This window comes from Sarcophilus harrisii, chromosome 3 (genome assembly GCF_902635505.1).
Source record: "Sarcophilus harrisii chromosome 3, mSarHar1.11, whole genome shotgun sequence".
NCBI lineage: Eukaryota > Metazoa > Chordata > Mammalia > Dasyuromorphia > Dasyuridae > Sarcophilus > Sarcophilus harrisii.
Genome location: NC_045428.1, coordinates 36,930,537 through 36,940,580, shown reverse-complemented (window position 1 = coordinate 36,940,580; position 10,044 = coordinate 36,930,537).

The window sequence follows — 10,044 nt, the reverse complement described above, 5'->3', positions numbered from 1 at the left end:
TCATCTAGTTTCTTCCTTCTATTACCCTCCTCTTATGGCATGATTTCTAATATACTTCACATTCTAGCAGCTCTCCTCTGGACAAATATAAGCTGTCAGCCTTTTTTTTTTTTTTTTTTTTTTTTTTAAATTGGAGAATCTATAATCTCATTGGTATAGGAACAGTCTACTGTGTTTTAGGAACATACCCTCAACTAAAGGAAATCATTTACTCTCTAATTTATAGTTTTGCAGTTGATTAGAGCATTGCAAAGTTAAGACACAACTTGCATTCATTAGAGCAGTGGTCCTCAAAGTGTAGTCCAAAGAATTGTTGGGGTCTCTGAAACCCTTTCAGAAGGGCTACAAATTCAAAATTATTTTTTATTTCTAATATAGTAAATAGCTATTAAATATAACCCATGTGAACAAAAACTCTTTGAACAGATCCCCTATAGTTTTTCTTTTTAACAACATGAAGATACTGAGAACAAAAGTTTGAGAACCACTGCATTAGAGGAAGGACTTCAAACCAGGTTTTTCTGACTTGTAAATTTAGCCTCTAATCACTATTCTGCTTCCTCAAAAGTTGTCAATATCCTTTAGAAATGTGGCCTCTGACAACATTTGAATGTAGTCTGTCAGACAGTGTCACTTTCTGGAAAGAAGATCTTTTATGAAATAGAATATCTTATTAACTTTTTCTTCTACAGAGGGTTATGAGATTAAAAATTGCAAGGAATTTCAGAATTCACCTCACTTTACAGAAATGAGATTAAGAGGGAGAAACTATTGCTTAAGGTTGGGCAATAAATCATAATTTGGGATCCAAATCCTTGGAATTCTGACCAATTTCATTACCCTTTCCACTAAAAAATTGCCCCTCTTATTTCCTGTCACACTCTTCACATTTTTATTCCTTAGAAATAAAGGTTGGGGGTGGGGGGAAGAGCAGTGTTTTTTATTCAAATATATGTTGAAGAAAGCACCTTGGAGAGGATCCAGTTCATATCAAAGTAGGGCAAGAATACTCTTGTCCAGATTTGGCTCAGCCTCTTTACATTGAGTTTGTGAAATCTCTAAGGGCTTTAGCAGGCCATGGCAAATGAACAAGATGACTTGAATGTTATATGTTTCATCATAGTTAGCCCTGCTCCCATAATCCAGGGCTGCCTCCAGAGTAGTCAAAAAGCATTCCTAGTGCTCAGCATATCAATGACGCGCATAAAGATTGGGATATAAGATACTTACCTCATAACCATTAACAGATTTGATTTAAGCAGCTTGAAAAAGGATCACCTTTGGATTTAAAAGAAACACAAACAAAATCACTAAAATTCTTTAGGTTTCAGGTTCTTATTGTACAATGACAGGCTAGACTAAATGATCTCTGAGGTTCTTTCCAGCTCTGGATCTCAGATCAAATTATCTCCTTTATAGCTCTCAAAAGTCATATCTGTTACTTAGCTCTTCTCAGCAACACAGCAATCCAAAGAAATTCCAATAAATGTGGATAGGAAATATTATTTGCATTCAGAGAAAGAACTATAGACCGAATGCAAATTGAAGCATATGATTTTCACCTTTATTTTCTTTTCCATGGTTTTTTCCCTTTTGTTCTGATTTTTCTTTCCCAATATGATTCATATGGAAATATGTTGAAAATGAATGTACATATATAATCCATGTCAGCTTGCTTGTCAGCTTGGGGAGAGGGGAGGTAATGAAGGGAGGAAGAAAGAAAATTGGAGCTCAAAAATTACAAAAATAAATGTTGAAAACCATTTTTATATGTAATTAGAAAAATAATATACTATTAAAATAAAATTAAAAAATAATAAAAATCATGACTGTTTTAATCTACTGAAAACTACTGGGTAGGGCAGGATATCCTTGTTTTAGCATTACGAGGTCTGCTTTCTAGCAATATGACTTTAGGAAAATCAATTTGTGTTGCCTTCGGCCCTATTTCCTTATCTGTGAATCAAGAAATTTGGATTTGATGATGTCAAAGGTTCCTTCTAATTTTTTTGGGAAAAGTTGAGAGAATTTATTGTTTGTTGTTCAATCATTTTTCAATCCTGTCTTATTCCTTATTTTTTAAATTTATTTTTTTATTTTGTTTTTTTATTTTTATTATTTTTTTTTGGCCCCTTCTAATCTTAAAGATGCTGTGGTTTTGTTTTTTATATGTAGGAACAATTCAATGTCAGTGAAGTCTTCAGGTATTAATCAGTTTAAATATTATTGACTCTTCTTAAACTTACGAAAAGGACAGACATTTTTGTGCAATTTTAAGGGTGTCAAAACTCTTTGGTATCCATCATCGTGTTTGAATTCCTCAACAGCTCTTTGAAGTTATTCTCCCTATTTATGTTGAAGAAGAAACATACAGTAAACTGATCCAGACAAACTTACCTGTTTGATTAATGTCAGAAGATGGTTTGACTTTGGAACATTCTAACTCGTCTGGCTCTGGATTTCCATTTCATAGCATCCAAAGTACTTAAAGCAAGTAAAGAATCTCTTCTAAGGGGAAAAAAAAGTGTTCTCTTCCATCCGAGTGACCACAAGGGGGTGGAATAGGATTGCTATATCATGTTTTGGCTTCTGGATAAATCTGGATAAAAATGAAGCTTTCTGTATACTCTGTTGGATAAAGTTTCATTCTAAACTATTTTATAATGTGTAGAAATTCACTACCTTATTTAAAGATCATTCTGTTAAATGAAAGATCCCTTTCAATAAAAAGGAAAAATCACAAAAGTTTAACTGCCCCATATAATATCCCTAAATTAGAAACTACTCAATGTTATGTCAACTGGTGCTAGTTTTTTTCTTTTCTTTTCTTTCTTTCTTTTTTCTTAAATTCCAATGTTGTAACCTTAGGAAAAGCAGACCCAGAATCACAGATCTAGGCTTATATCAATGGGGCTGAGGCTGGGGCTGGGAATTAATCTTAAAAATTTTCTAATAAGATACAATAATTGTGTATTTTTTCTCCTGGAACATCCAAATTTCCAGTCTCCTCAATAAAAATAAAAAGCTCCAAGTTGCCTTGTAAGCACCCAGGGTAACAAGATATCAGTACAATATATGTACAATACAGATATGCTTTGGAGTATATCACTATCTTATCCCAGGAAAAACCACAAAGAACTTGCTTCTTAGTTTATAAACTGTCAAGACAACTCTTCTTCATCCCTTCTCTCCAGTGGGCCTTCACCATACTTATATAATTCCAAATTTAAATATTGCTTTGCATCTCCTTGGACTCCCCCAAGAAGGGGAGAGAGCTCACTGTTGCCACAAAATCCTGCAATCTTCTCTTTCTTTGGAATCTACAGAGTCTATGTAACTCATGGTACAGTAAAGGACATATCCAGGTCAATCCTCCACCTTGGGCCCCTCTGCCACACTGATCCCTTCATCTTTGCTTTTTATGCTATCCCATGCTATCTCAAATACATGTTTATTACTTGATAATTGAAGGAACAAATAAATAGTACACTCTATGGAAAGGTACTGCTAGGATCCAAAAAGAACATGACATTTTTTCTTTAAAAAACAATATCATCAACAAACTTTCTATTATAATAGTTTTGAAACTTGGATTTCTAGTCAAACCTCGAACATCTTGCAGGAGATTGATCCAACTGGTGGAGTTGGTGCTAGTGCCTTAGAGAGCAGAGAAATTCTTCATTCATTCACTCATTTATTCATTCATTGAGTCAACAAACATTTATTAGGTACCTACTAGATGCTAGGTACTGTGCTACAGTGCCAGGGATACAAGAAAAGAAAAGAAAAATTCCTCCTTTTAAAGACCTTAAAATTTCATGGGGAAGGCAAGAGAATTAGAAAAAAATTATTGTTTGTTCATGTCTGATACTTTGTGATCTCATTTGGAGATTTCTTGACAAAGATGCAGGATTAATTTGCCATTTCCTCTTCCAACTGATTTTATAGATGAGGTAACTGAGGCAAACAGGGTTAAATGAGTTTCCAAAAAACCCACAATGTATATCTGAGACCAGATTTGAACTCGGGAAGATGAAATTTTCTTAGTCCAGACATTACACTTTATCCATTTTGTCATCTAGCTGCCTGCCCTTGAACATACGGTCTTAGGAAAGTACGGCATATAAATGGGTTTCCAGGGACAAATGATGTTCCAACAGTCAATCCAATCCATGAGATTATATTTGTAAAGTGCATAATTCCTGGAACATAGTAAGTATTTAATAATTGTTTCTGTTCCCTAGTTCATGCCTGCTCCTTCATACTATTTTCTTTGTTTCATCCAAAATGAAAAAAAGGGAAGGAAGGAGGCCATGCTAGCTTACTGATCATTGCCCTTTCATTCAAATGAAATCTTTCTGCAGCTTCCATCCACTGCTAAGTTTTGTCCTACATGTAGTCAAAAGGATCGGAATAAAACCCTAACAAGTAAAAGAAATGATGAAGCCTTCTTTCTTAGGAAAATGGCATCATCCCTTTCCCCATACCCTAATCTTTTATTTTCCTACTCCTGGCAAAGATCTTTCTTGAACTTGTATTTTTGATTCAGGATGTAGTGGAAAGAGCTTAGAATCCCTAATTAATAAACATGTATTAAACACCTACTGTGTACCAAGGGACTAAACAAAAAAGAGGCAAAGGACTGTCTCTGTCCTCAAGAAGCTTGCAATCTAATGGGGAGGGGATAAGGTAGTAGACAAATAAATATATACAAAGTAAGTTCTATACAGGATAAATAGGAAATAATTAAGAGAAGGAGATCACTGGAATTAAGAAGGATTGGGGAATTCTTCTTGTAGAAGTTGGAGTTTTAGTTGGGACTTATAAGAAACCAGGGAGGATGAGTAGTCAAGATGAAGGAGGGAGAGCATTCCAGCCTTGAGGATGTGGAACAGTCTTGAGATGGAGTGTCTTGTTTGTGGAACAACCAGTAGGTGGGATCACCAGATGGACACACGTGTTGGGAGTGAGGTGTAAGACAGGGAAGATAGGAGGGGACTAGGTTATGAAGGACTTTGAAGCTGGAGCTTCTTTATTATTTTTGAGGTTACCACTGCCCTCTCAATTATCCAATGCAAAATCTTGGTGGTAGTCTTATCGGCCCATCTCATTCACTTCACAAAGCTGATCATTTTTACAGGGGTGAACCCTGAAACTGTCCCCCTTGATTTTGGGGGGGAAGCAATGGGAGTGAACTCTGAAACTTTCCTCTGACAGAGATTCACCCTTCAGGGCAGTTAAGTGGTTTAATTCTGTTGGAAATCTTGGAGGGGACTAGCTGCACTCTCTACTGAGTAGTAGAACCCTCTATTGAGTTGAAAATTAGCCCAGGACCACTCCCAGTAGCTCCAACTTAAGTGGACTCATTCAATTGGAGATCTGGGCCTACTGAGTGGCTTGAAACTCCAAGACAAATACTCTCTTTTCAACTGGAAATCTAGGCCTGGGGCATTGACAACATTGGGGGATTCTCATTCAATTCTGAATGGAAGTTCTAGCCTCAGATTGCTATAAAGGACAATTCTGAACTCCAAATCTCTGCAGAAGTCTGAAGTAGGATTATGCTTTGCTAAGAGACCTCTCTTGGCACAGCTGCCTGCCAGGACTCCTGCCCTCTATGAAGATACCCTCTTCTCAGTGATAACCTTTTGTTATTTCTCTGACAGGACCTTGCCACTGAAGAGTCTGTCTTTCTAGCAAAGCTTCTCAGTATCAATAAAAACCCCTTTTCTTGCCACATTCAGATTTTGGGTTTGTGAATTTCTTCACATTGCACTGCGCCGACCAGAGATTCTCACACCTTAATTCTCTACCATTAGACATCAATTTCCCAAATCTTGCTCTTTCTACCTCCACAAGGCTCCTTGTCTCAATCTTCTTCTCTTTACACATATTACAATTACTTGCCTCCCCTTGTTAAGGGCTTCATCTGGAATATTGTAATAATATCCTAGTCAGTTAATAAATATTCATTACCTGTGTGCCAGGGTCTGTGCTAAGCACTAGGAATACAAATATAAATAAAAAGAAATATCGTTCCTGTCCCCAAGGAGCTAATAGGAAAAGACAATATATAAAAAGTAGCTGAAAAGTGAGAGGGAAAGGAAAAGAGAGGAAGAAGGTATCCACTGAGGGAACATGATGCAGACTAAGATATTTAAAGCAATGCAGCTGGTGATAAATGGGAAGAAGACTGTGCTGGGACCCCTCTTTAAGTGGAGATTTGAGGACTTGTGGTTCTGTCCTCTAATCAAAGAGTTCAATCAGAGGGATAGAGGACCCTGATGAGATGTGAATTCTAAGGTTGTTTCAATCTTGCAGAAAATGAAATGGTGAGTTTCCTGAGACATGAAGGAATGATGGAAAATGATGAAGCACCAGGTTCTGAAAGAGCATTCAGGATGTGAAAAATTCACAGAAGGCATTATTGTAGCTCTTTATGGTCATAAAAAGATACACCCACGGGCTTATCAAAATGATTAAACAATAGACAGTGAGTGAAGGGGGCCATTGAAAGATCATAGATAAAGGGTAAGGGAGGGAATAAAGAGTTAGGGAGGAGTTAGGAGGATCCTAGTAAAGAACAAACTACTGTATGCATTGTGTCTACATGTCTACATAACTGCATGATGGGATATCAGGAAATGGGGTGTGCTAATACTGGATGAAAGTGCTTTGGCCACAAAGTATGGGATAAACAGAGTGAAGATCTCTCATAAGGATGTGGCTTCAACCTCTGCCCTAATTGTGACTTGAGATTTTGCAATAACAAATTGAACTATAGCTAAAATGTTGCAGATGTTTGAATGACCCCCACCTCTTAATTAGCATTTAAGTACTTCTTTTAAAGGCAATTTATTCTTTTGTTATTGGGATAGATTTCCTGTTTAGAATGTAAGCCAGAACAAGATCATACAATCATCATTTCTGATGGACATGGCTGTCTTCAATAATGAGATGATTCAGACCAGTTCCAATTGTTTAGTGATGAAGAGAACCATCTACACCCAGACAGGGGATTGTGGGAACTGAGTTTGGTTCACAACATAGCATTTTCACTCTTTTTGTTGTTTGCTTGCATTTTATTTTGCTTCTCAGCTTTTTTTTTTTTTTTTCTGGTTTGATTTGATTTTTCTTGTGTAGCAAGATAATTGCATAAATATATATGCATATATTGGATTTAACATATATTTCTACCATGTTTAATGTATATTGGATTACTTGTCATCTAGGAGAGGCAGTGGGGGAAGGGGAGGAAAAATTTGAACACAAGGTTTTGCAAGGGCTAATGTGAAATAACTATCCATGCATATGTTTTGAAAAATAAAAAGCTTTAATAAAGGGGGTGGGGTGGGGAAGAAGAGTGTAATCCAGAAGAAACTGGAAACTGGGTGGATGCTTATCAGTTAGATAATGGCTGAGTAAGTTATGATATATGAATTGTTGAGGTGTGAGAAATGAGGGTTGAGAGATCTCCTGGTGGTGCCATGGATTCTTTATGAAAGAATTCACAATTCCAAATGTAGGTAAGGTTTGTGGCAAAAATGGATTTATTACACTGAGAAAATAACTCCCTCAGGGAGCCCCTATGATGAGGAATTAGCCAAAGATGGCCTACTTCTCAGTGGGCCAAATACTGTTAGGATTTTTAGCAAAGTTTTGGGGTTCAACCTTTGATTACACTGGGTTTTTGTGACCTGAAACTAGGGAGCCATCTTCAGATGAGTTTGAGGGACTAATTTTCAATTCAATAAAATCTGGTGATTATGCCCCAGGCCAAGATCTCCAATTGAACTCTAGGTAGAGATTACCATCTGGGAGTTTCCCCTATGAACAGGAGGGTGGGGTCCCTCCCAAAAGTCGGGAGGGGTTGAGATTTTTGGGTTTCTTTAATTCAGGTCCACTCCCCCCAAAGATCAAGGGGACACAGTTTACATCAGAATATTATGGAATATTATTGTTCTATAAGAAACTATCAAGGGCAGCTAGGTGGTACAGTGGATAGAGAACCAGCCCTGAAGTGAGGAGGACCTGAATTCAAATCTAGCCTCAGACACTTAATACTTCCTAGCTGTGTGACCCTGGACAAGTCACTTAACCTCAATTGCCTCAGCAAAAAAAAAAAAAAAAAAGAAAGAAAAGAAAGAAAGAGAAAAAAAAAAAAAAGAAACGATCAGCAGGATGATTTCAGAGAGACCTGGAGAGACTTACATGAACTAATGCTAAGTGAAATGAGCAGAACCAGGAGACCATTGTATATGGCAACAGCAAGATTATACGATAATCAATTCTGATGGACAGAGCCCAGAGAAAGGACTATGGGAACTGAGTGTGGATTATAAATAGTATTTCATTCTTTTTGTTATTGTTTGCTTGCATTTTATTTTCTTTCTTTTCTTTTTCCTTTTTGATCTGATTTTTCTTGTGCAGCACGACAATTGTAGAAACACGTATAGAAGAATTGCACATGTTTAACATAGATTACTTGCCATCTGGGGGAAAGAACAGAAAAAGTTTGGAACACAAGATTTTGCAAGGGTGAATGTTAACAATTATCTATGCATATGTTTTGAAAATAAAAAGCTTTAATTTTAAAAAAATCAAAAAAAATTAAAGAAAAATGTAAGCCAGAACTCACCCAGACAATGGGAGAAAAGGTCAAAGGTGGAGGGTCTTCTGGTCAATATAATCTTGTGTTTTGCAGTTTGTGCTTTGCACTCCTATAATGGTACCTTGTCTGTTGGGAGTTACCCTTTCTTGGGACTAATAAACCCTTTTTTGCTTTTTCTTACCTTCAGAGTCTCTGATTGTTTTTATGGTCACTACCATCCCACACAGGTTATTTGGAAGACAAGAACGTCTCTAGTGCTCAAGGGAGGAAGGGTCCTTTATTTGCAGCATCCTTCAAGTTGAGCCAGCCTTGATTATGATGGCAAGATTAAAGTCCCATGAATTTGGCCTTCCTTTGTATGTGTGATGAGATTGTCAATGAGAACAGGATATACTCCATTAGAGTTCACATCATTACTGACAGTGGCTGCACCACATCAGAAAAGTCTGAAGAAGTCCAAAAGCAGAGTAGTGTGAAGTGGGGAAAAGACTGTGTTGGGCTCCTGTAATGTTTGGGCTAGGGAGGAGTGCAGGAGGCAGGAGAGCCGCCAGGAGTATTGTCAAAAATAGAATGTCTCATTTCCAGTCCTTCTCACCCCTTAAATACCCTATTACAACAATATCATTACATCTTACTGATTATGTGTGAACTGGAGAACCATGACATCACCATGCTAAGTATTAAGTATATGTATTAGTATATGTATTCTAAAGAACCATCATCTCATCAATTCCACTGAGTTAACACCTTGTTGTAAGTATCCTTGTTTCAAGTATACTTCTCCAAAGTTCTTCCCTCTACAGGTTCCCTTCTTAAATGGAGGTTTTGTAGTTTATCTCAACTCTTCCCAATCCAATCCATCTTCCACATCTTGCCAAAATGGTTTTCCTACAGTATAGATCTGACCATATAATCATCCTGCTCAGAAAATTCCTTCTCTAACCCATTTTACAGATGAAAACTAAAGCAAAGGGTTAAGTGACTTGCTCAGCTTTACACAGCTAATATGTGTCTGAGGTCACATTTGAACTCAGGTCTTCCTCACTCCAGACTTGGTGCTCTATCTATCTCGCTGCTAGCTGCCACTCTCCTTATTACCTCCAGGATCAAATAGAAATTCCATTTACCTTTCCAGCTTTATTACATACAACTTCTCCTCATGAACTCTATGGATCAATTTTATTGACTTCCTTAGTGTTTCTTAGTGTAAAACAATCTCTCTCTCATCTTTTTTATGTCTTTGTATTGGCTGTCTTGGATGCTTGGAATGTATTGGGTCTTCACCTCCATTTCTTGGAAGTGCTAATTTCCTTTAAGGCTAAAGTGCCAACTTCTGTTTGAGGCCTTTTCTCATCTCTACCTCCCTTTCCCCAACTCTAATCCATTTCTCCTCAAAAATAACCTTGTAGATCTTTTTCATATATGGTTATACT